This window comes from Anoplolepis gracilipes, chromosome 2, assembly GCF_047496725.1.
Source record: "Anoplolepis gracilipes chromosome 2, ASM4749672v1, whole genome shotgun sequence".
Taxonomy (NCBI): Eukaryota; Metazoa; Arthropoda; class Insecta; order Hymenoptera; family Formicidae; genus Anoplolepis; species Anoplolepis gracilipes.
The window spans coordinates 5,625,769-5,649,689 of NC_132971.1; the positions used below are offsets into that span (position 1 = coordinate 5,625,769).

The following is a 23,921-nucleotide window of genomic DNA, read 5'->3' on the forward strand; positions in this document are numbered from 1 at the left end:
CCAACCGGTGCGTTATTAGCCCGATTGCTCTTCCGACGAAGCGCGTTCCGGCATTCCGTCTCTCGCACCCGCGCCATCGAGCGCAGCAACACCAGCATTATTAATTCGAACGTTATTAAATTTTCGATAACCCCTGCCGATGCTACGTGTCTTGTAAGCAAGATGCCGAGTAAGCTATCCGATCGAGCGCGCGCAAACGACGTCGTTACCCGACTGACATTGCGCTACGTGCGAAACTTTTCGATCCTCTCTGTCGTCGTAAATGTCGAGATTAAACAGTGTATGCCGCATCGAGAAATTCGTCGCAGCAATATTAAAACTCTAAAGTGTCAACGCCCCTATCTGCATAATTATCATAACAAAATTTATTTTACTTTGTCATAAAAACTATTGGATTTTATATCGTATACTTTGATAAGAGATCTTGTGATAGTTTATATAATCGTTCTCAACGTAATTCATATGTGCTAATAAAGCGTTTAAATAAACTAAATTATATACGATAAGAGCATCTTACACATAACAGGTTCTTGCAATTTCGGGAATAAAGCATACATATAAGTACACATCCATCACATCACCGAGCGCACTGCAACACACTGTACAAACCCCAGGCGTTTTTCCGCTTGGGACATAGGGGCGACCGATTTCATTGATTAACGACATGCGTTTCGTAATGAGAATTCTCGGCGTGGCCACGACTCGTTGCGCCAAATTGAAACTCCGTTGCTTGATTTATCGCCGCCAGGAGGACGAGGCGTGCGCTCGCGCAGACGCGGAAAATTAATTGCGACTTGCAGGCTCCGCGCCGGAAGACCGCCGAGAAAGGATGAGAACTGCGGAAACGAGAACGGGATCAAGAAAAATGCGTGTCCCACGGGCGCGAGGCATCATCTCCAGAAGAGAGACTGCGTGCATAGCTTATACAGAAGCGCGTAGGTAGGTGGTGAAAAAGCGAAGATAAGATAGGAACGCGCGTGCTGATGCGGACAGAGGCAAAGAGGATGAAGAACGAGGAGGAGTTCCGGTCGTTGGAAGACGAATAAGGTACACCTAATCTATCCGTGTTCCCGCGTAATGGGTTGAGATGCCATTTCCCCGGCGAGATATCTTCACAACGGACGTATATACGTTGCTCCCCATGTATACCTGACGGATATAAAATACGTAAAGTAAAAAGTATCGTGCCTTCCGGCAAAAGTCGGTAAGAACGGCAACTCGTCAAACGTTGCAAATTTTCTGATTTCACCTCAGATGTCGACTGCGATTTATCGCGGCTGATATAGCACTCGCGAGAGTAATACGGTGAGAGATTTTTGAGAAAAAAAAGATAGGAACAAGCGAGATGTCATAGAGTGATACGTATATATAATATAAACGAACCGAGATGAGTGACGAATAAGCGAGAACGATCTTTATAAAATATAAAATGTCTTTCGCGTCGGGATAAAAATATTTGAGTCGAGCGGAGCTCGAAACATCAAGAATTTCAGTCGGCTCGACATCGCCGAGACATTTCACGGCGGGCTCATAAAGTTTTAATCGGAATCGCGCGAGAGACACGTTGCATCTCCGCCAGGTGCAATTCTCACGTAGTTCAGTCATCGTCTCGTCCGTGTTTCATTGTATAGCGACCGGGAAAAAACGGTAACGGCCATAGTTTTCGTGCGCGTCGCGACGTAGTCTCGACTTAGATGGCGAGAACAAAATAGAGGAAACCCCGTTGGAACGTAAGTGAGCCGTGCGTCACATCTTTGCCGAGAAATATCAGAATGAATAGTGGATGAGTTGGCACTGGCTGATAGAACGATAAAACCTCGAATAAAAACGACGCCTTGCTTTATTCCGCGGATTTACGTTAATAGTAAATTTCCTCCCTTTTTTACAAGTGTTTTATGTACCATTATAAATTTTCACCAAAACGGAAACGAGAAACGGTAGAAATGCGAGAAAATTGCTCCTTGCTTGCTTCTGGCAAAGCTATTGCACATTTTCCGTTCCTCTTTCGTCTTTCACGCCCGTTCTTCTGCTTTATCAGCCCATAATAAGTCACTTTGGAATTTAATTAACCTTTTTTGCAGTTTTATTGTTAGTTTAGAACCATTTAAATTTTCACCTTGAAGCAATTCGTCCTATCCTTTTGTTAGTATCTTTCTCTATTTTCGTTCTTTCGCGATTCGACAGACCGATATACTCGTCACGTGCATCGCATATATTTTACCAAGGCCGAATGCCTCACGTAAATCCTTCGTTATAACCGAAGAATTCGATTTTTCTGGCTCCTTTGCAGGAAAAGTTCCACCCTGATCCTTATTCCGCTCCATCATGTCCTTCTTTGTCTAAGTTTTTTATCAGTTGTACGAGTTTGTGGGGAAGCCGGTATATCGAGGCATCGATCACTCCTTCGCGAATAGAAAATTTGCAAAGTACGAGAGAGGCATACGAGAGAGAAAGAGAGAGAGAGAGAGAGAGAGAACGAACGCCTCTTGACGTTACGCGCTTCAGGAGTTCTCGCGAGGAGGATAAGTTGAACGAAACAAATACGCCGTATCGCTGCAAGCTATCGTGTGCAAGATAGAAGAGGTCGGCGCCATATATCTTGAGTAGATGAAAACTAAAAATTGCACGAAAGCAAGCCATTCCTGACACTTCCGGACTCGCTCCGACGCCGCGCGCGATACATCTGTTAGCGAAAGCGTCATAATTTATCTCTGTATATGTATGTATTGTACCTAACCATATCCTTGCCGCGTAGCGAGTGTATCCTTTTGTCGAGCAACGCATGAAAAAGTCCCATGGTAATTAGTCCACAATAAAAAGTCTGAGTTTCGCGTAACTAGAAAACGTATTCATAGTTATTTGCATCTACAATACACTGCGTGCATACTGACATCTCAGCAGCAACAAAAAGCGAATAAAATCGCAACTGCTCATTCCATTCGTTAATTAATCCGACATTTCGAGATCGTACGCTGGTGCATTCGCTGCAAATAAATATTAATAGCGTCATGGGAAGGCAAGGAGACAAGAGGGAACATGTAATATAGGAAATTCGTAAGCTGTCGTAGCAGGCCATGGATTCTAATTGGTGAGCGTTTCGTGCTAACATCTGCTCCACGGGGTGGCGAGTATGAGACGACGGTGACGCTGACGCGCAGGTAAAGGTAGATTAACTAATTAGAATGGCGTATATACGACGGTCCCAACGATTAAGACGGCAGAGACGACGGCTCCTGAACTTAAGGAGGATGTAATCGTCTTAGGTCCGTAACGACTATCGGGACGAGCTCGCATTAATCTTGCGCCATGCCTGAAGCTGCTTGATATGCGGCCGAGAGTTCCGGTAGGACCTGCCACCATCGCCCTTACAACGATCCTAAACCGAGACCACCACCAACACTATGGTGTCTTAGCAGACGTGTCCTTCCAGAACGAGCGAGTCTCTGCGCATTCCTGGCGAGATTAAGCAACAAGGTCCCCGTACATTCTCAACTCGACAGCCGCAATATCCCGAAGCTGACGCTTACGCTCTATACGCGTGAGAAATCGAAAATTAAATCGTGTGCAAAAGTTTATAAAAACTTCTGAGAGGCAGAAAGGCACGCATCATTTGTCGACAAAAAGTACTTTATGAATAAGAAAGAAAGTAGAAAGTAGAAATATGCATATATACAAATAATGAGAAATTTCAAATTAAATGCTCTCTCTAAATTATATTTATTATCAGGTACAGGATTTATTCTTCTTATTAGGTATGTCAACTCTCTTCAAACTTTTCGTCCAAATATAGAACTTTAAAGGCATTGCCTGATACATAGAAGCCTTTATACACATACCTTTAAAGATCATTGGCATTCGAGTTTAGCCGGCCATTAGATGTATCCTTTTCCGTTCCGATCGGAAATGCTGCTCTTCGATAGATAGCAAAGTGCCGTTGCACCAATCGATGCTATTAGTTGTAACGCTACACCGAGTTTCCTTTAGAGCTTGCTTCGAAAGCAAGGCGTCAGAAAGGGCCAAAGGGAATTCCTTTTGGATGGTTTTAAAGAGCAAAGGAAGACGTTCAAAAATATATTATGCAAACGTGATGCGATATTTTTCATCCTCTGTTCCTCCCGGAGGCTTTCGCGTTCACGAACTTTGTCGCGTTCTTGAGGTAGATTACTGCATAACGAATACTTACGACACGTTTCGCGAAACTGAGAACTGAACATAATCGTGAGATACCGGAACAAGGTCGTTCCGCCATTCGTGCCGTATCGTGCCGAGAATTCCGCATATCTCTAAGCACTGACAAATTGCGCTTCGAAAATTTGCAGCATAGTTAAAAAGGGTATACGCGGATTAATAATATATAAGCTCTACGATTGCAAGGTGTCTATTGCAGTTCAAAACTATCATGTTATTTTTCAAAATATAATAATATAAAATCGAAACTCCTAATATAACACGCCAGTTTTATCAAAAATAAAATTGCAAGAAAAAAATATTAAAATGTTAAATTAATTAAAATGTTAAATTTATTAATATTAAATTAAATTAAATTAATTTAATTAAATTTATAATAATTAAAATCAGGAAAAATAATGTATTTTTTATCTCAAATATGTATATTTTCTTTTATATATCAAATATTTTTAATATCTTTCTTCCTAAATTCAATAAAAAAATTGAATATGCTAAGCAAATGAAGCGTAATTAACTAAATGTCAAGGATCACTTTTACTTTTCTTTCTAGGCGTTCTAAGTTTCGATTCTTATCCTCAAAACGCGTCTTTAGTCCGTGTTAATTTCGCCGATAGAGTTGAACGTTGAGGGTCTATTCTGCTGATTGCGGGGGTCGAACGAGTAGTCGATGTGCGGATTAAGTCGAGAGGGCACCTCATAAATCAGAAGCTCAGCCAGCTATGTCTGCGGTGCTGGAGATAATAACCATTTTGCGCTTCCATAGGCTGTGTCCTCTCACATCGTAGCGAGCAATCTTACGACAGACAATCTGTATGTGTATGTATATTTGTGTGTGCGTGTGTGTGTGTGTGCGTGTGTGCGTGTGTGTGCGTGTGTGTGTGTGTGTGTGTGTGTGTGTGTGTGTGTGTGTGTGTGTGTGTGTGTGTGTGTGTGTGTGTGTGTGTGTGTGTGTGTGTGTACATGAACAAGAGTGGGAGAGGGGGAGGGTTGTATGTATGAGTGTGTGAGAGAGAGAGAAAGGAAATCTATTCAATTAACTCCGTAAAACGTAAATCGTACTCTCACCCCTCGCCCTTCCACTCTATCGCTTCTCTATCGACCTTCGATTTTGCCACAGAGTTTCCCGCGCATTCAGCAAACAGTCCTCCTTCCTCTCTCCCTCCCCCCCCCTCTCTCTCTCTCTCTCGCTTGCACGCGCGCGCTTCCCTTCTGCTAAGATTCACGATTTCAAGCGTGGCAATTTGTTTCATTTTACAAATAGCCAATTTTATTACGTAATATAGTGTTTCTGAATTTCCGTATCACAAATTTGAATAAATCTAATTGCGAAGGTACTTTTAACGCAAAAATTAAAAACTAACAAATTTAATATTTCAAAAAAAAAATATATATATGACAAAATCTTATTCTCGATTAATTATGGTTTCTGCTCTTTTATATATTAAATTTAACAAAGTTTAACGTTACCACACAGTGATTTAATATCGTAAATCAAAAAATCATGTAAAATAATACATTCAACTCTTATTACGTAACATGTATCCTCTTTCGTACGCTAAAATCCGGGATTTTCGAGATAAACCAAACTCAAATCTACAGATACGAAATTTCCCCATGCATGCGATTCCCCGTCGAGAGCAGACAATCTGTCTCGACTTCGACGCGAGGAGCGAGAAGTGCAAGGAATGAAGCAGCAATTCCTCCACCTTTGCAAGACACGAATACGCGTTTTCGTTGTCAGTTCGGCATCGGTATCGATAGGTAGGATCGGGAGGGAATATAGCAACACATCCGATCGACATAATTTACCGTGTTTCCATGGCGCACACGGATAAACGTCACATCGTTCCCGTAGGATCTTCCATCCACGCTTGCTGTCAAGGTTCGCTGGTGACGTGTCTCCTACGTGCTTCGAATTCGAGTCAAATATCTGGAAAAGTGTCGCGCTGATTCTGTACGACTGCCTCGATTTCGAATGCGAGTCGACACCAGTACGAGGAAACGCAAACATTCATTCATGGATTATTCTCGCGTTAACTTTTTGATTATACATCTATAGCGAAACACACACTGTTATATTTACAAAATTTATACGATTAAAATGTCCGATTAAATTATTTTAACAAACGAAATTGTCAACATTTCATTGTTTTGACGAAATATTGCCATTATTCACAAAGTATGTAATAACCAATCAATGATTCAAAAATGTGTATATAGTTATATATAAAAGCAAAAATGTATATATACATATACGAGAGTTGATTTAAACCAGACTTTTTTAAAAATTGTTGATTCAATCAATACATTCACAAATTATGCCAAGGCTATTTTTCTACATAGTTTTCGCTAATCTATGCATAATCTTAACCACTGAATTGACAATTTTTTTATTCCGGTTTCATAAAAATCTATGTTAGCAGGACCACAATTTTTTTTAATTGGCACGGGATACAAATTTATTTTCGGTGGTACAAATTAATACAAATTCAGTACTAATTGTATCTGTTTTGTTTTATTTATTTTTTTAATTTTTTCTTTTGGTCCTGCTAACTTAATATTAAGTTAGCAGCGCCACGATTTTTTCTGAATTGGCATGAGGTACAAAATTATTTTTGATGGTACAAAATAGTACAAAATAAGTATTAAATAATCCATTAAGTCCCATTTGATTTTGCTGATTTGGTCCTGCCAGCTTAAGAGAGCTGATATTCTTACGTGTAGTTTATCATAAGAATTAATCAATTATGTTAACAATTGCTAATTATAGAGATTATAATTAGCTAATCGTATTTTAAAGAATAATACGGTATATACGAAGTACGCATACCTATTCCTTCGAATGTCGTCGTACATATGACAAGAGCAACAGCGCGCTACGTCTGTAAAGGTCGAGCGCCGAACACTGTGTGACGATGTAAGATAACAAATTTCTTATGCCTATAAAATAAGATACGTAGGTATGCCGAATATTCTTGTAAAAAATAGTGACGCGTCCTTGTTTGTATCCTTGGTATGCGTGACGTAGGAAGTCACGGTATAGGACATAGTGGGGGAAGGCAAGTGGGGGAAAGGACCGCCGCGTCGCGCAGAAAGCAGAGAGACGACAAAATTATTATTGTTCAGCTAACGTTCGAGAGTTAACAGGTACGTATTCGACATACATATGTCGTTTATATCAATAAAGTTTTTCTACCTCATTGTCAGTAGCTTTCGATATACGATCTATCTGATTCTTTTGTAAAACTAGTTTTACTTACAACACCTTTCGTTCTCGAGTTTCAAATTAATTTTATTAATAAATGAGTGTTACAATTACAATTTTTCGCTTCATCATTCGATCCTGTGATTCGCATTATCTCAATCTGAAAATGATTAATATATTACATCATCTCAATCCGCGAAAAATTCAAAGTGCGAAAAAGCATCTAAGGTATATTTAAAGATTATTATTAGAGAAATATGTATTGTCCGTAATAAAATAATAAAATTAATAGTTGATAATATTAAATGGAAATCGCGAGAAGTATTGCTATGATATATTCAAAATAAGAATCGCAACTAGATACTAGACATGATGAAAATTATAAAAATTAAACATACTTAGCATCATACGTTTTCAGATTTCCTCCGATTTGCATATAAATGTAATTTTCCAATCATTTTCAGATTAAACGTATAATAATATACAAATTAGCTCTCTTAAGCTGGTAGGACCAAATCAGCAAAATCAAATAGAACTAATAATTCTAATGGATTATTTAGCACTTATTTTGTACTATTTTGTACCACCAAAAATAATTTTGTACCCCATGCCAATTCAGAAAAAATCGTGGCGCTGCTAACTTAATATTAAGCTAGTAGGATCAAAAGAAAAAATTTAAAATATAAATAAAACAAAATAGATACAATTAGTACTGAATTTGTACTTATTTGTACTACCGAAAATAATTTTGTACCACCAAAAATAAATTTGTATCCCGTGCCAATTAAAAAAAATTCTGGTCCTGCTAACTTAATATTCAACTATCGTAATAAAAACTATTAAAAAATGAAAAATAAAAATTGATCTGATTAGTACTGAATTTGTACTAATTTGTACCACCGAAAATAAATTTGTACCCCGTGCCAATTAAAAAAAATTGTGGTCCTACTAACTTAATATTCAACTATCGTAATAAAAACCATTAAAAAATGAAAATTAAAAATTGATCTGATTTATACAGCATTTGTACTAATTTGTGTTAAGCGAACCTAGACACGTCCAGTTACTTTTTTGTACAAACTCGACAAAGTGTCTCTCTATATATTTTGCTGCTATGCAAAAAGTCTCATTTAAATTTGATCGACCCTCGTATAGATATATAAAAAGCGAAAAAGCTTGCTAATTGTTTATCGTCCTGCAAAAGGGTTTTCTAAAGTATTTTCAATTTAAAATTAATTTCTTTAAATAAAAATATGTTTGAAACTTCTAATTAAGAAGAATTTTTCTTTTACTTTTGACAAAAAAATATGATTCCGAAATAATGTACTGGAACTTTCTAGACGAAATATTATACGAAGCTGAAAAATAAAAACCAAAAATGTACTCGTATTCAACTTTTTCCAGTTAAAAGTTCCCGTAGCAATAACGAAATTCTCCGCTGTTCGCCAACATGTCCAGAGGGAAAGGAAGACAAGAAAATTTCTTCTTTTAACCTGACAAATAATAGACACTTAAATCATTGTTCTACAGGCCTTCTTTGAAAACAGAGACTGGTTTTCCAGTCCGAAACAAACTGCTTAATTTGCCGACCGGTAACCAAACGAATGACTCCATGATGAGTTTCGTCAACTTTGCGAATCGGGGCTTATTGTTAGACGAAGCAAGAGAAGACTGACGTTTGTGAATGAAGCAATTTGTCACAGTCACGAGGCTTCGTCATGATGCGATACAAGCAACAGATAAAAGCGCACATATATACCATCTTTAATAATTCATTTAAAGAATAGCGTGAATAAAGTGCGTATAAAGAAATACTTTTGTTAACATTAAAGAGAAGCGATTAACGCAAATTAATGATTAGTGTCAATATTATATAAATATCATATAAATATTATATAAATTTGTACTTGTATAATATTTACATATATATATAATATTATCGATTACAATTCACTTATTTAGAATAATGAAATTGTGCAAAAAAGGTGATACTGCGTATCTCTAACGGCATCGAAAATAATTAAAGCGCTCGCGCTTATAAAACCATACTTTGTCCCATTCAATGAGTAATTATGATGCAAACAATATAGACAATTATTCCGGATGAGAGCCGATCACCAGCAAATTCAAGCACGGATATTCTCCACGGAGCATGCCGGCGCATTTGCCCGGCTTAATCGGGTTAGAGAGCCAAAATCTGATTGCGTAAATGCAATTTTGCGAGCGCTTTCAGCGTGAAAATTCTTTTCCTCTGCCCATTAACAAGCGCCCTCGTCACACTTTGACTTTCGAAATCCGTTCCCGCTCGGGCACATAAAATTACGGTGAAAATTGTTAAAGCGCTCATGTACTCGAGGCCCGATTTTTACCGACGACAATGAGAACATTACACAATCTGCGCTTGAAAATTCTACTAAAATCAACATTTCCTTAGACGGTTATCGGATAAAACTTTTCACCTCCGACATCGACAAAGCTGTACCTACGCTTAACTCACGACTAAAAATGAACTTGCGCGAATACGTAAACCGAATTTTTACGAGCCGCGGTTCCCGATCATCGAGCTGCCATTTTATGTCAGCGATAACATCGCTCTCTTCGATACAGCATTCAATATTTATAAAAGGATTCAAGAGCGCGGCGTGAAAATATCGGAAGCAAAACGAATGTCATGCCGCGCGCCCAACCAGATCACTCTTCGTACCGCATATTATATTATGCCATTTTTTACACTCCTATTTTTATATTTGTACATTACGTTTTTATTGCAAAATATTCTGATTTGATATTATTGTATTTTTTGTGCATAGATATGAATTGTTCGTGGTAAAAAAACTCGTTCATGTAATATTCAAGTCATCAATCGTTTCGTGATTTTAAATCCAAAATATATTTTCTTTACGAGATCAAATGTAATTTTTACATGACATTTCAATATAACGTGAAAAAATTTTTAAATTAACACAGTCTACGATTAGAAAATTAACCCAAAGTGACCCAAGTGATAATATCTCAAGAATAAAATTATAGCGCATTTGTATTTTACGCGATTTCACAGTTTTTTTTAAACTTCTTCGGTTGCATTCAACAAGCACTTATCTCAACTTGTAAAGAACTAAGTGTGAGAGATCGATATTCTCTCGTCGTCTCTCTTTCCTTTGCAAGCGAATTTGAATGTCGATGAATGCCTATTCGAATCGTGAGGAGCAATAACAACTTTTTTCAGTCAGCGGAACCTCTCGACGGAAAGGTTTTATAACAATATTTTAAAGTAAAGAAAATGGCTGGAAGAATAGTTGAAAATTCTCTTCGTGAAATGCGTGTATTGGATTTTCACAGACGGAACGAGCAATCTCATACGGTTTTGGAATCTCCTTTTTGTACCGAGCCCTCTCATTGAAAGCAGTTTTACTGTCCCGACCGCGAAGAATGCCCTTGATATCGACCGCAGACGAGCCGAAGACAGTTTGAACGTTTGATTTCCGCAGTCTCTTTTCACTTGATTTGTAGCTAACTCCCTACTTGTAGTCATAATCCTCGTGGACTGCAATTTAATACCGTGGATAAGCAGAATTGCTCTTTCCGCACAATTTAGTTGAGAAAAACACGGTAGCAACGTAAATAACCGCAATTATGGTTTTCTTTCATAAATTGCAGAAAAAAATGATCTCGAATGCTAAACTGTTACTTCATAAACAATTTTGATGTTTACAAAAAGATTATCGCATATTTAATTAACTATATATAATTAAATCTTTCAATATTATGTATGTATATATAAACGAAAAATTGCAATGTTATTACATTAAAAATTAATATAATAAATTTGATTAAAGAAAGATAAGAATTTTTTCAAATAATATATGAAAAAATTTCTATCTTTCTTTAATGAAATATCTATCATTATTTAATATTCGATGTAATAAGATGGTCGCAATTTTTCGCTGGATTATGTCCATAATTCAGAGAAAGATAAATAATTTTTTTAATGTAATAGAAAACTCGTGTATATTTGCCTCTATCGCAATAGCCCTTCATTACGGATAAAATGTGATGAGCGTACTCGGCCGCGGTGTCAATACACTCCTAACGATCTCTTCTGACTCCGCAAGTTCGTTTCAACTTCAACGTCCTTTTTCTTTTTACAGTCCGACGTCTCGTGTGTATTCCTCCAAGTCGTCTTAATGAGAGTCCTGCTTCTTCGAGCACGAACGATCGGGAAATGCACAGAAAGATGGCTTCAATCTGGCTTACCGAAAGCATACCGCGCGTATCTTACTCACCGAAATGATATATATATCATGTTCAATTTCGAGTGCTCGTATTTCGTCCTGACATACGCGACGTATACACGTGAAACGTTCGCCTGTGTACGCGTTATTTGGATGAGTGCGTTGCACCTTGCCTCGCGGTGGCGGCTCGTAACGTCGGCGATTTAATAACGACCGCGGAGTAGTATTGATCCTCGTGGGACTTGCAAACTCCTCGAGAGTCGAGAAGTCGAAGCGTTAACTCGCTGCCGACGTGATAATTCGGTAACGCCCCCGATAAGAGTCCCCTGTGCAGTTTCCTCGGCGTGTTGGCCGTTTCCAGGTCAAGAGAGAAGAGACACAGAGAGAAAGAGAGAGAGAGAGAGAGAGAGAGAGAGAGAGAGAGAGAAAGAGAGAGAAAGAGAGAAAGGACCTGTCGACAGGTCTGAAACAGGACGTTTCAAAGCCGTTGGAAACAGGGTCCGAAGGCAGGCTGCGGAAACCGCACAACTGTTTTGTCCGGCTTTGTGTATTATTTTCCGCAGCTCTCGCTAGGGATGCCCTGAGACTGTGATATATGAACAATAAGGAAACTGACATTTGACAAACACACTATTTGCAACAACAAAAAGTGAATAAAATATTTTCTTAAGTCTTCTTGGGCGATCTGCCTGTAAAGCTTAGCTACATTACAATTTTAATTATTTCAATCGTGAATTTGTTTTCTTTCTGTATTTTTATGATTATTAATATTATTATATTTCATATAAGCTAAATCTGTCCATCTGTTGCGACTGTTAATAGCGTATATTTGCTTGTGTCGAGCCATATAGCCATACCATACATTTAATTCACCCGGCAAAAATCAAAACTGCATTTCTGTCGTGACGTTAATATTTTAATGTAATATTTTGCAAGAATTTATAATCCTTCCGTTATAACTATAAATGGATTTTACATATATTTCACAACGTACTCTCTGACAATATTTAATTATTTAATAAAATTTACATGTCTGTTATTTAAAATCATCTTTATCGATCGTCGGATTCATTAAATTAATGAACACATTCTATTACATTTGTTGTAAATACGTATTTACGATAAATAATACCTAAATAAAAGTCAAGAAAATTATATCTTTGTTTTTTACAATAATCAAATGAGTGTGTATAAAGCTGGAGTTTCACTTTAATGAGTAAGAACATTAATTAGTGAGAGTTCTGACTCTATTTTTAATAGTTCTAGAATTCTTGATAAATTAAACAAATAGTTCTGGTCATTAAACTAATAAAATGACTGCAGATAAACTCAGACGCCAAATCTATGTCTCACTTTGTTCGTCGATGATTTTTTTTAGTATTTCTTGTCAGATTTTAAGCGCTTAAAAGTTCTACAATTGTTCTAAAAATATATATATACATAAAAATTATTAGAATATTAAACAAATTAGATCGCCCGAGACGCCAGACTTATAAGTACCGAGATTATCTGAAACGCTGGCCGTATTCGATAGTTTTATCGATTTTAAATGAGATTACGTCCCTTGTCTCAGGCGGTCTAATTTGTTTAATTAATATTCTACTAATTTTCACGCATATAACTTTTTGTACAATTATTGTAAAACTATCAAGTGCTTAAAATCTGACAAAAAATACTGAAAAAAATCATCGGAAGACAAAGTGAGATACAGCGTAAACGTCTGTCATTTCTTTGGTTTAATATTCAGATCTATTTGTTTAATCTATCAAAAACTAAACTTAAATTTAATTAAAAATAAAGCCAGGACTCTCACCCCGAAGTGAAACACCAACTTCACACACACGCATCTAAATGGAATTTCACGACATACGATTACTATGAAAAAAAATTAATTGGGCGAATAATACATAATAAATTACCTCACGATTGCTCTAACAAAACTCGATGCCATTTCAGGCCTGCTCATCTCTTAATCCTTTGTTGATACAAATAAGTTTCTTCGAAAGTACTCACAAAACACTCGCGCATAATTACGATCGTGAACACACTAATTACTCGAATATTCAATCGCGCGACATTTTCCACGACATTCTCGATATGTATTCCCTTTGCCCCACAGAGTCACCGTCTCCGATGAATCCGCAATCCTAGATATATCCTTTGATACTTCGTAGGTATTCGACACTTGGATATTCCTCGAAATGTTAGAGAACTTGCGAACACTTGTCGAGTATCGAGGGAATAGCCGCCAAAAGATGCGCGAAAGCAACGGCGCCCTGGCAACATGGCGGCGAAACGAGAAAGTTGAGACAAGATCAAATGTTCTCGAAGATCGCGTGAAACGCCACCGATTGCGACAAATGCGTGAGAATAAATCTGTCTCGAGACTATGACCGTCTCTTGCAGAAACTGACGTCAGTAGCCATGTGGCAGCATGGAAGTCATCTCCTCCACATGCTTAACGTTGCTCGTTGCTCTCTTCTAGAAAAAACCTCAAGTATAAGAATGTATGATAGATAAGAAAGCGAGGTTTTAGTAACAAACTAAATAATTCCTAGACATATTTGAACATTTTGTACGCGTATGTCGTTTAATTCTATTACTTCGGCATATAAATTGATCGAGATTATAAAAGCGTTGCTCAAGGCTCAATCTCTTGTCTTTGTTTATGACGCAAAATTTTCTTCTCCACGACTTTTCCTACCTCTCGACGACGCATTTCACACATTCTCCCTCGTATTTGTACTTTATCTATTTACCTACATATCTTCGCGTAATTATGTCAGTCACATTGCATTTTAAGTAATTATTATTATACTTATCTCGTGCACAATATAATTCGCTACAAAAAGATAGAATTCTATTTACAATTTTATATCCTATATGGCATTTTCTTTCTCTGTCTCTCTTTCTCTCTCTTTTTTTTTCTATTAATGTGTACATATATATATATATATACTTTGTTGACAGTTTCTTAAGAGTTCGGTGAAGCATGCGCTATACGCTACTTCCAAATAATAAAAATGATAAAAATACATGTTTAAGCAAATATAAATTACTGTTTTACTATAACAACTATTATAATTCTATAAATAATATTTCTAATAAACTTGTCAAATATTTATTTATTTATTTGTTACAAATAATTTTTATCATACTGTCATCTTTGCATCTATCATCGCATGCAAAACTTAATAAAGTTTATTCGACATCATCGACCGATCGATAATATATAATTTAACAATTTAATAGATTTAATATTAAATTAATACACTTCTCTTAATATCAATACATTACATTTACTAACCTCGCTTACGAAATATGACGCACTTTATATCATATATAATAATATAATTAAATACACGGAAAAAAGTGCAACAATATAAATTTCGAAATTTGATATTTTATACAAACTTAATTTTTTTTTAATTTATTAAGAAACACAATCGAGAATAAAAGTAAGAATCACAGACAATGAGATTACTCTTATTTATGTAGCTCCATCTTTGTGAAACTTCCTCGATGTTTCTTGAGATTCTAAATACTCTTTGCTAGATGATAGATTAAAATGTTAATGGAAGAATAAATATCTTCAAAATATTAAGAGGTATAATATTAAAGTACAATATGGAATTGCTTGCATTTGATGCATTGGATGTATTCTCTTTTATCAAAAATTCTTATTGTCAAGTGTTTAAAAATTCATTATGTTCATTTTACGCATTTTAATATATATTTGTTAAAGCTTTTTATTTTGTATTTATGAAGTATTTAATTACTTGAATATTTGATTTACGGATAAAGTTTGTTCAAATCTTTATTTTTCGTTAATATACGATAACTACTTTATGGATTTTTTTGAAGCTTACATATTTTATGTATCTTGAGATACAGAAACCGAATTTTTTTGAAAAAATTATCAATTTTATCTTATTTGTTTTTTGTATAATCGTAATTCAACACAGTAATTTTATAAACAAATAATTGCTCAACATTTTTTAAAATAGAAAATTTCTTATAAACACTAGCAAAGAGCACGCTCTTTTTATATAAGCTTAATTTTTTTCAATTTATTAAATAAATAAAGAAAAAACTCTGAACAATAATCAGTTCACAAAGTGAGATTCGAGCTTCATACGAAATTATGTAATATCAAAAAATGAAAGAGTAAATAGAATGTGATTCGCGACAATCTTCCATTTCTCGTAAAATATTTATCATCGATCGATAGATATGGTCGATGAATCGAACGAGACATTGTAACTGAGCTATCGTAAAATTTAAATCGCAAGATTAAAAAAAATTTACTCGTGATAAATCCACGCCGTGATATGGAGAATGGTATGAGAATTTAAATTTCACCCTCTTTTTAACAATAACTCCAATATAATATTTACTCCATGTGAATAGAAACATAATCTGTAAAAATGTGACCCCCCCTCACAACACACACAGACGTGCGCGCGCGCATTTAAAATATAAAAATTAATATATAATAATACTACCAACATATGATTAATTTTACATTTTTACAAAATTAAAAATATTTAAAATAATATAAAATATTTATCAAATTTTACAAAAAGGCCAATTAAATTATGAGTAATTAATTAAAAGTATCACACATACACATACATTTTAAATTTTAAATAAAATTCATGCCTGAACTAATCCTAAAATTGTTATATCAATTGTCCAACCCACTTTTATCGGTCTGCGTATAATCTCTGTTTCTGACAGATAATATTTCCCAATAGTGATCCTAAATTCTTTCATCTAGATAAATTAAAAATTTTAGAATTTAATAATATAAAATGAATTATTATCTTCACGACTATTGTGCATAAGAGTGTGTTAATCGAAGTTACTTCAGTCAATCGGACGATGGAGACGTAGAAATGACTTCCCATTCTACATTGATCCCATTACTCGCGTTAACGCAGACTGCGTGTAGTCCGCGACAGGTGTCAGCAGAGGGGACACACGTGACCTAAACCACACGGTGACTGTTTTGACACGGCTATCCGTCAGGTAATCGCGGTTCACCGTCGCTCCGACATTTGATGCTCTGTGCAATAGGTCGTCTCGAGTATCTGCGCGCTATTAACGCACGCATAACCATGCGCAGTTATGGGGAACGTTTGTCACGTATAATGGTTCGTATAACTTATATATTCACTATGCTGATGATATACACTCATATCGATGAAGTACATTCGATCATAATTTGTATTTTAGTGCCATCAAAAAAATCAAAATAGTAAAATTATAGTTAAGATTCATACTAAAAACGATTCTGCTCTATTATAAAAGCTTTTTCTGACAAATGAAAACAGGAATAAATCTAGCCCATATCTCGAATAATAATGAAAATAAGAGATTAATCTGTTATAAATATACAGATTATCTTTTGATATTATAATATTAAATGTGTTAACAGGTAGAAAAGGATTAATAAGAATTAAATTAATGGCTTGTTGGCTAACGGTGATAATAATAATAATAACAGTAAACTGTAAGATTAACCGACTGGTAGCTACGACAAAACGTTCACTGCGTGGTTTATGCGCTTACAATCGCGTATGCACGAACGAACGACACGCAAGCTCGCGTTCCTTTGCGCAAACCTCAACGAATCGCGCTTTAGCCGGCTGTCAAAAAGGCTAGCTTTAGAACGTTTTCTAAGCAGTTTATGCCTATCGTTACTTTCTGGCAACCGAGTGATCATAAAACTCTAGCGATATGATACGATATTGCACCTGTTTTCTATGCATGTGCATCGTTTCACGATGCATCGCGATATAAACAAGTCCAATAAAAGCAAACTGTTTTAAAAAAAGATAGAATTTAAATATCGAAAATTTTTAAATACGAGAATGCAACATTCTCAAAATATTTAATTTAAAAGATATATTTAAAAAATAGAAGATCTAATAATTTAATTGTAAGAAATCAGAAATAGTGTTTGTTAAATTAAGTTAGCTTGAAAGACGTATTACTTCATGCAAATCGTGTCAGTTAGCATTTTCGTTATCTAGCACAAAGTACATTATGTAGATAGCACACAATCGTGCATCAACGGAAGATAGCATTGCCTCTATTTGCCACAGGTGCGACCAAACGTCAAACCACATCGAATGATTTGAATCACATTGATCAGAGGCGGCCAGAAGTCGATCGATGCGTATTTGTCGTGTCTACTCAGCGTTTCGCCAATTACTTGAGTGCCCGTTTAAATCACCGATAATTTATCGACTATCAACTCATCTGGAATTATCACGACCAACATTAACCTCTTTGTGATATGATACGAAAGCCAGGCTTATAGTGATTTAGGAATTAAACTTAAAAAACATTTTCAATTCTATATCCAAATTCTTTTCACAAATATAATACGCATATACATATATATTAAAGTAACTCTATCAAAAATTAATCTAAAATTATTAAATCATCTAAATAAATTCATAACTAAAATAAAGACAAAACAAATGTAATCTAATACAGCAAAAACATTAAAAATAAATTAGTAACTCGTTTAGAACATTCCAGAACATTCAAGGAAAATCTGTGAAATCTAAGAGAAACAAATTGCTGATGCTAACTACTGTCGCATAACGAGAACTCTGAATATGGGTCGGTCTGCAAAACTTAATGTTAGAGTTTCTAATAGTTCAGGAACGTAAATCGAGCTAAATGAACGCGAAGTCCACGAATTCCAACGTATGTACTTTGAATTAAGTGGTGATAGAATAGCCATCCTCTTTTCCTAACTATTATAGAATTTCGACTAATAACAAGTCTCGTGAGGGAAATGCCAAAAAATTGAAAAAAAATTGAAAAGCTCTTGATATCCTCATGTCAACTTTCTGAGAATATAATGTCAGAAACGCGAAATGTAATTTACCATAATGCATCTAGAGCTTGAACTATTTTGACGGGTGCAGTCACATTTAATCATCTAACATTTCCACGTGAAAGCCATTTTGTGTGGACGTAAGTTACAAGAGTTACTCGCGTGTATTTCCTTGCAATTTCCTCGCTTCTGACATCATAACCCATGATGGGCAGCGTGGATATTGAAGGACCCTTGCGAGTGTAGGTTGCGAAGCATTTTCAGGCAAAGACGCCACCGCAGGTCAGTCAATAACCGGTCATAAGTTCGCGTTGCAACTTTCGAAGAGAGTAATCAACGAAATTAATGGAAGTGGGTTGTATCGTTATACATTCAACATTTTCCAATAGCGACATGAGATTGTCTGGTTATTACACAGTATCTTATTTAATTAACACAACGGCGCTAAATGAATCAACGTTACTGTGCAGACGTGAATATCGACGTATACTGCCAGGCATACGAGAAGATAAATATATTTACGCGAATAACGGGCTTTTAATCAGAATATTAATAATTTAGATGACGAATAAATAAGTAGAGAGATGAATCGATCGATTGCGGCGAATAAATAAGATTACGATGTAATGTATTATTCGATTTACCTTCGTGAAAAACTATTAAAAGGAATTGATATAATATTCAAAAAATTTGAATATTATATATCTCTAATCCAGAAAAAGATTGGGAGACACAAAAACTTATGTTATGATTATAAACTGTAAATATAAAATAATAAAATATAAGATTATACAACAAAAATTTTATTTGCAGAATTATAAATTGATAAAATTTATTTGCAAAATTAAAGAGAAAATTATAAACGTTAAACAACAATCTAAATACAGTGAGATATCATTATCATTTACATATGTATTCAAATAATTTTGACTAGCTATTGACAGAAACCGCAAAAAAAGCTGTTATTGAGAAATAATATCGCAGATGTAAAATCGAAAGGAACATGTCGAGCGATCTTAGATGAGACAATCGGATATCATGACGAGAGACGGGTGGAAAGAAAGGCTGGCGCCGGAATCGATGTTATCGAAAAGAGAACTAAGGAACGAGTACATATGTACGTGGGCGATGCTGGCACATAGATATCCCGCTTGGCAGGTACCTAATACGAGTAGGGGACGAAGGGCTAGCTGCAAACTTGGATTTATGCTCATGCTGCAGCGCATAAAGTTCCATGTCCCTGCCCTGTGTGCAGTGGCAAATTTCTCACCACCCTTGCAATATTCTCGTCGACAGGTTAACGTCGAATATATTTCCGTAAATGATGATAGCCTCTCTTTCCCTTCCTCCCTAGCCACTAAATCCTGCGATTGAACCGGCCACTCTGAAAACGAAACAGTGACAGAACCATTCGCGAGAGATCTCCAAAACTGTTATATATAATGTTTTGGACAAAATAAATTCTTCAAAAAATTAATCCTTTCGCGGAATATTGATGAAGAATTACACAAGCGACTCCATGTGTCGATTATTTAATACCAATTGAGGAAATGATTTGTTTATTTTCGTCTTGTTGCAATCAATCATAGAACCATATAAGATGTTCTTTACTTAAACTTCTAATTGTTCCAATTATTTTCAAACGTTTCTTTCTCCAAATTCAATTCGACCTACATACTTTTCCATCGAAATGGCAACAGCGATCGTGTTGTAAACACGTGCTGCGCGTTGCAACATAATTTGCGTTTTTTTCCATAGTCTACAAGCTAGAAAACGCATGCTGCTACAAGGTAACCAACATTAAAATATGTCAAAAAAAGAAAATACAATCTCTAATCCCATTTTTGTATCCACAAATTTTATAATATTTATTTTGTAAAAATAGAAGAAAAAATATTTTTAGAAAGCAGACTGAGATTAGAAAAGCTTAATTAGGTAATATTAAATTTCAAATTAGAGACGGTATTATCTCATTGTACTTTGCTTAATAAGGAACGCCAAGAATCTAATTACGTGATAGCAGGTGTGATATAAGTGTCGCTAATATGATTATCGCTGCAGCTTGTTAACCTCTCATCAAGCTACGAAAATAGGTTCTCTTTTTCTCTCTCACTTTTACTCTCAAAGCATAGTTTGAATTTCTGCGAAATTCCTATGCACGCCGTTTTGCAAAAGACACGCACCTACGTCATTCTGCCGTTAAAGAATTGGTCGCGATTTCTTTTCACAGTCCAAAGCGTCCTGCAGCCGTTTTCCTTCTCGAAAAAGGAGAGCTCGCTATAACCATTCACAACAGGCAGGAGCAGTCTGCATCCGACAAAAATTCCGCCATCGGACGTAGATCACACCCTCCCTTGCTTTTCTCTCGCTACTCATCCCTCCCGCGACAGTAGGGAAGACGTTTTACGAGCAGCGATTTATCGAGCCAACCCTCTCCCCGTCTTCTCGCGCTCCCTACGAATAGTCCATAAATTTCAGCGATGTACCGCAAGGAAAGAACCAAAAAGAGAAGACGCCCAGACACATAGGAAGGGTAGAGATGACATAAAGGAAGACTGAATAGGCATCCTTTCGGAAAACACGCGACCTCGCTATCACAATTGCATCCGAGATGCATTCCTCAGCTGTCATTCACAGTACGCTTCTCTCTATGCATACGCACGCATGAAAAAGTACACAGATGAAAGCACACATGTACAAAGAGGCCTTAGATATTCCGATTTCATCTTCGTATGTCTTTTGCGAAAACTGAATTGTACCTTAAAATGCATGCACATGATTTTTCGAAAGAGGTGAGGCTGTCGAATTTTAATCACAACTCTTTATTACATGCTTCTACCTTCATCAGACAAAAACTAATTGAATAGTAAGTGATTTTATGAATTTTTCCTTTTAGACACACTTGCCTTATTATTTTTATACCGCAAAAATTCGAATCTGTGCATATAAAAATTCTGCGCATATATCGCGAGAAATATAACAGAAATTTATAGATATATTATATATTACAAACTAACAAGCTATTTATGCACTATATCTTTCGGTTGCAGGTGTATCTGAAAACAATGAACGCGATGCGAGCGAAATGCATAAAATACGAATCTACAGGAGAAATGTATACACAAAGAAACAACGACAAATACAATGTAAAACCTCTGAGTATAGTACACCGTTACGTGCAGAACGCATGTTATAGCTCGTTATTTAAAAAATAAGCATGATGGAAAATGGTACGCTGATGGTAAATAACTATCAGATACATATAGGATTCGGATAAAAATGCGCGGAACGTATAATTACTGTTTTTCAAATCGATCCTGGCGCCATATAAAAACTTTAATCACAGTGTTATCACTTTTATTTATCGACAGCGTTTTATTTAACATCAAACTTTATTCTACCATTATATCAGTTTTTTCCCAATAACTATTTACATTCCCATATTAAGATTAAACTTTACGATACGAAAAAACGAAAAGCCGAAAAATATTACAGATTTTTTAATTATTTTTTATATATTTTCTTTTTTAGCTACCTATAATCTATTTATAAAATTACATTCGTATATGTATTTGTGTTTGCAATTGATTAATAAACGCAAGTAAGCACACAGAATAATAAAACGAAAAAGATAATGAAAACGTACACAGGGTGTTGTGTGACGAGGTTCGGCCAAGATGAAAAGGCATTACGGTATGCAATTTTACTGGCAAAAATTGTCGCGGAGCTGCATCGCCAACTGTGCGTCGCCTCAAAAACGAAAAGGTCCTCTCCGATATTGAGGAGGATATCGTATCCGCCAAGATCCGGTATCCGGGAGCACTTTATCATCCGAGTAACTGTAGCGAGCGAACAAACTCGTGCGGATAACGCAACCCTTCGAGAAAATGCAGCCCCCGTGCGAGCGAGCGAACGAGAGATAGGCGAGACGTGTCGCACACATACGAACGAATAAGGATAGAAGTAGCAGCCGCGTTACTTCCGTTTCTCGAGCCGTTCCCCGTTTTATTTCGTCCCTCGGCTACCCTCTTCCCCTCTCGTATCCGCCATAAAACTGACTCCCTCTTCCTTCTCCTCCTTCCCCTCCTTCCCCTCGTCGACGGAACAAAAGTTGGTTTTAGCACTTATCCGCGTAGCGTTCTTCGCACATACGAGTGTTCGAAAAGTGGAAGGAAAAGGAGAGAAGGACGTGAGGGGTTGATTTGATTTGGCTCGACTGGAATTAGAAACCACGTGCCCTGAATGTTAATGACTAGCCAAAGTTACTGTCGAATCCGAATCATGGAAAATTGTTACTGTAAATTTGTCTCAGCCATGTTATCAGTATTTGTAGGTGTCGAGATTTATGTAAACGGCGCCAGGTCAAATATTTGCACACTACATAACATACTCATCATGCAGTCAGAAACTTGCCGGAAATTAAAAGATAAAGCATATATACGTAACTTGTGGTTTTCGCGGTATATTAGCAGTATTATATTTAATAACATTTAAAAATTATTTTACTTTAATTATAAATTTAAATTAATTAAAATTTATTAATTATAAGTACTTAATTATATTTTAACTGTTTGCGGTTAGAGCATGCTGAGCGCTGAAAAAAATTTCGCAAATCCCGTTCGCCATCCAGCAAAATATTAATTAATAATATTTTTAAAAATTACCGTGCATCGATCAAAGTATATATTCGGTCAAAATATACATATTCGTTGAATTCAAAGTACGGTATATGAGCAGGTCATTTTCGCTGGATGACAGCAGATCGAATCTAACGAACTTGCCTTTCACGATGGATGTTTGAGTTTTTAAGCTCGCGGAACTAGATCAGATTTTTCCAACGTTCATTTCTCGCACCGATAATGAATCCAGATCCATCCCAGTTTTTTCCAGTATAAAGAATCGTCGGGGTTAATTAAAACGCCGAGCGACGTCGCCGCCGGTAATTTACGGAGACTATAGATGTCATGAAAAAAACTATCTCACGTCATAGCGTTTTGCGCCAAAATTATTTATATTGTCATACTTTTCTGATTATAGCATACAATGATGATGGAAGAGTTCAACCAAAGCCATATATATTCCTGCAGATGGCAAACTAGCGCGATAATCGCTCGCGCGATCGCGACGGAACTAAACGGCCCGCGTTATTATTGACCCGGAAACATCTTCCGTACACGTGGGCGCTCCTTCCTTCTCCTCCAGGAAACTCGTTAGATCTACCGCGGTACGAGAACTCCACAAATCGCGAGAAGGGCGGAGATACAGGCTCTACTAACGGAGAAAAGCCTGAAAAAAAAAAAAGAATCGGCAAGGAAAAGAGCGAACACGGAAAGCAAAGAAAATCCGAGATTGAGACAGCGGAAGCGGAAACCATTAATGGTGATGCGGTAGGCGCGACTGGAGTGGTTGGTGAACGAGCAGTGGGGTTCAGTGGGACGTA

The 23,921-nt window shown here is 36.3% G+C and overlaps 1 protein-coding gene across 6 annotated transcripts in view; it reads right to left on the reverse strand.

Annotated features, from left to right (window-relative positions):
- Pgant9 (polypeptide N-acetylgalactosaminyltransferase 9) overlaps nt 1-23,921 on the reverse strand; it is a 207,426-nt gene that overhangs the window by 164,017 nt on the left and 19,488 nt on the right. The window contains exons 1-2 of one of the 6 annotated variants that reach the window (XM_072911675.1): nt 7,019-7,469; nt 5,998-6,148 (exon numbers count right to left, since the gene is read on the reverse strand). The exons of 3 other annotated variants lie outside the window; for them this stretch is intronic. The gene's annotated coding sequence lies outside the window, so the exon portion shown is untranslated. Of the gene's footprint in view, nt 1-5,997; nt 6,202-7,018; nt 7,470-23,921 lie in introns of those variants that run through there. 2 more of the 6 variants (XM_072911676.1, XM_072911674.1) reach the window with 2 other exon arrangements.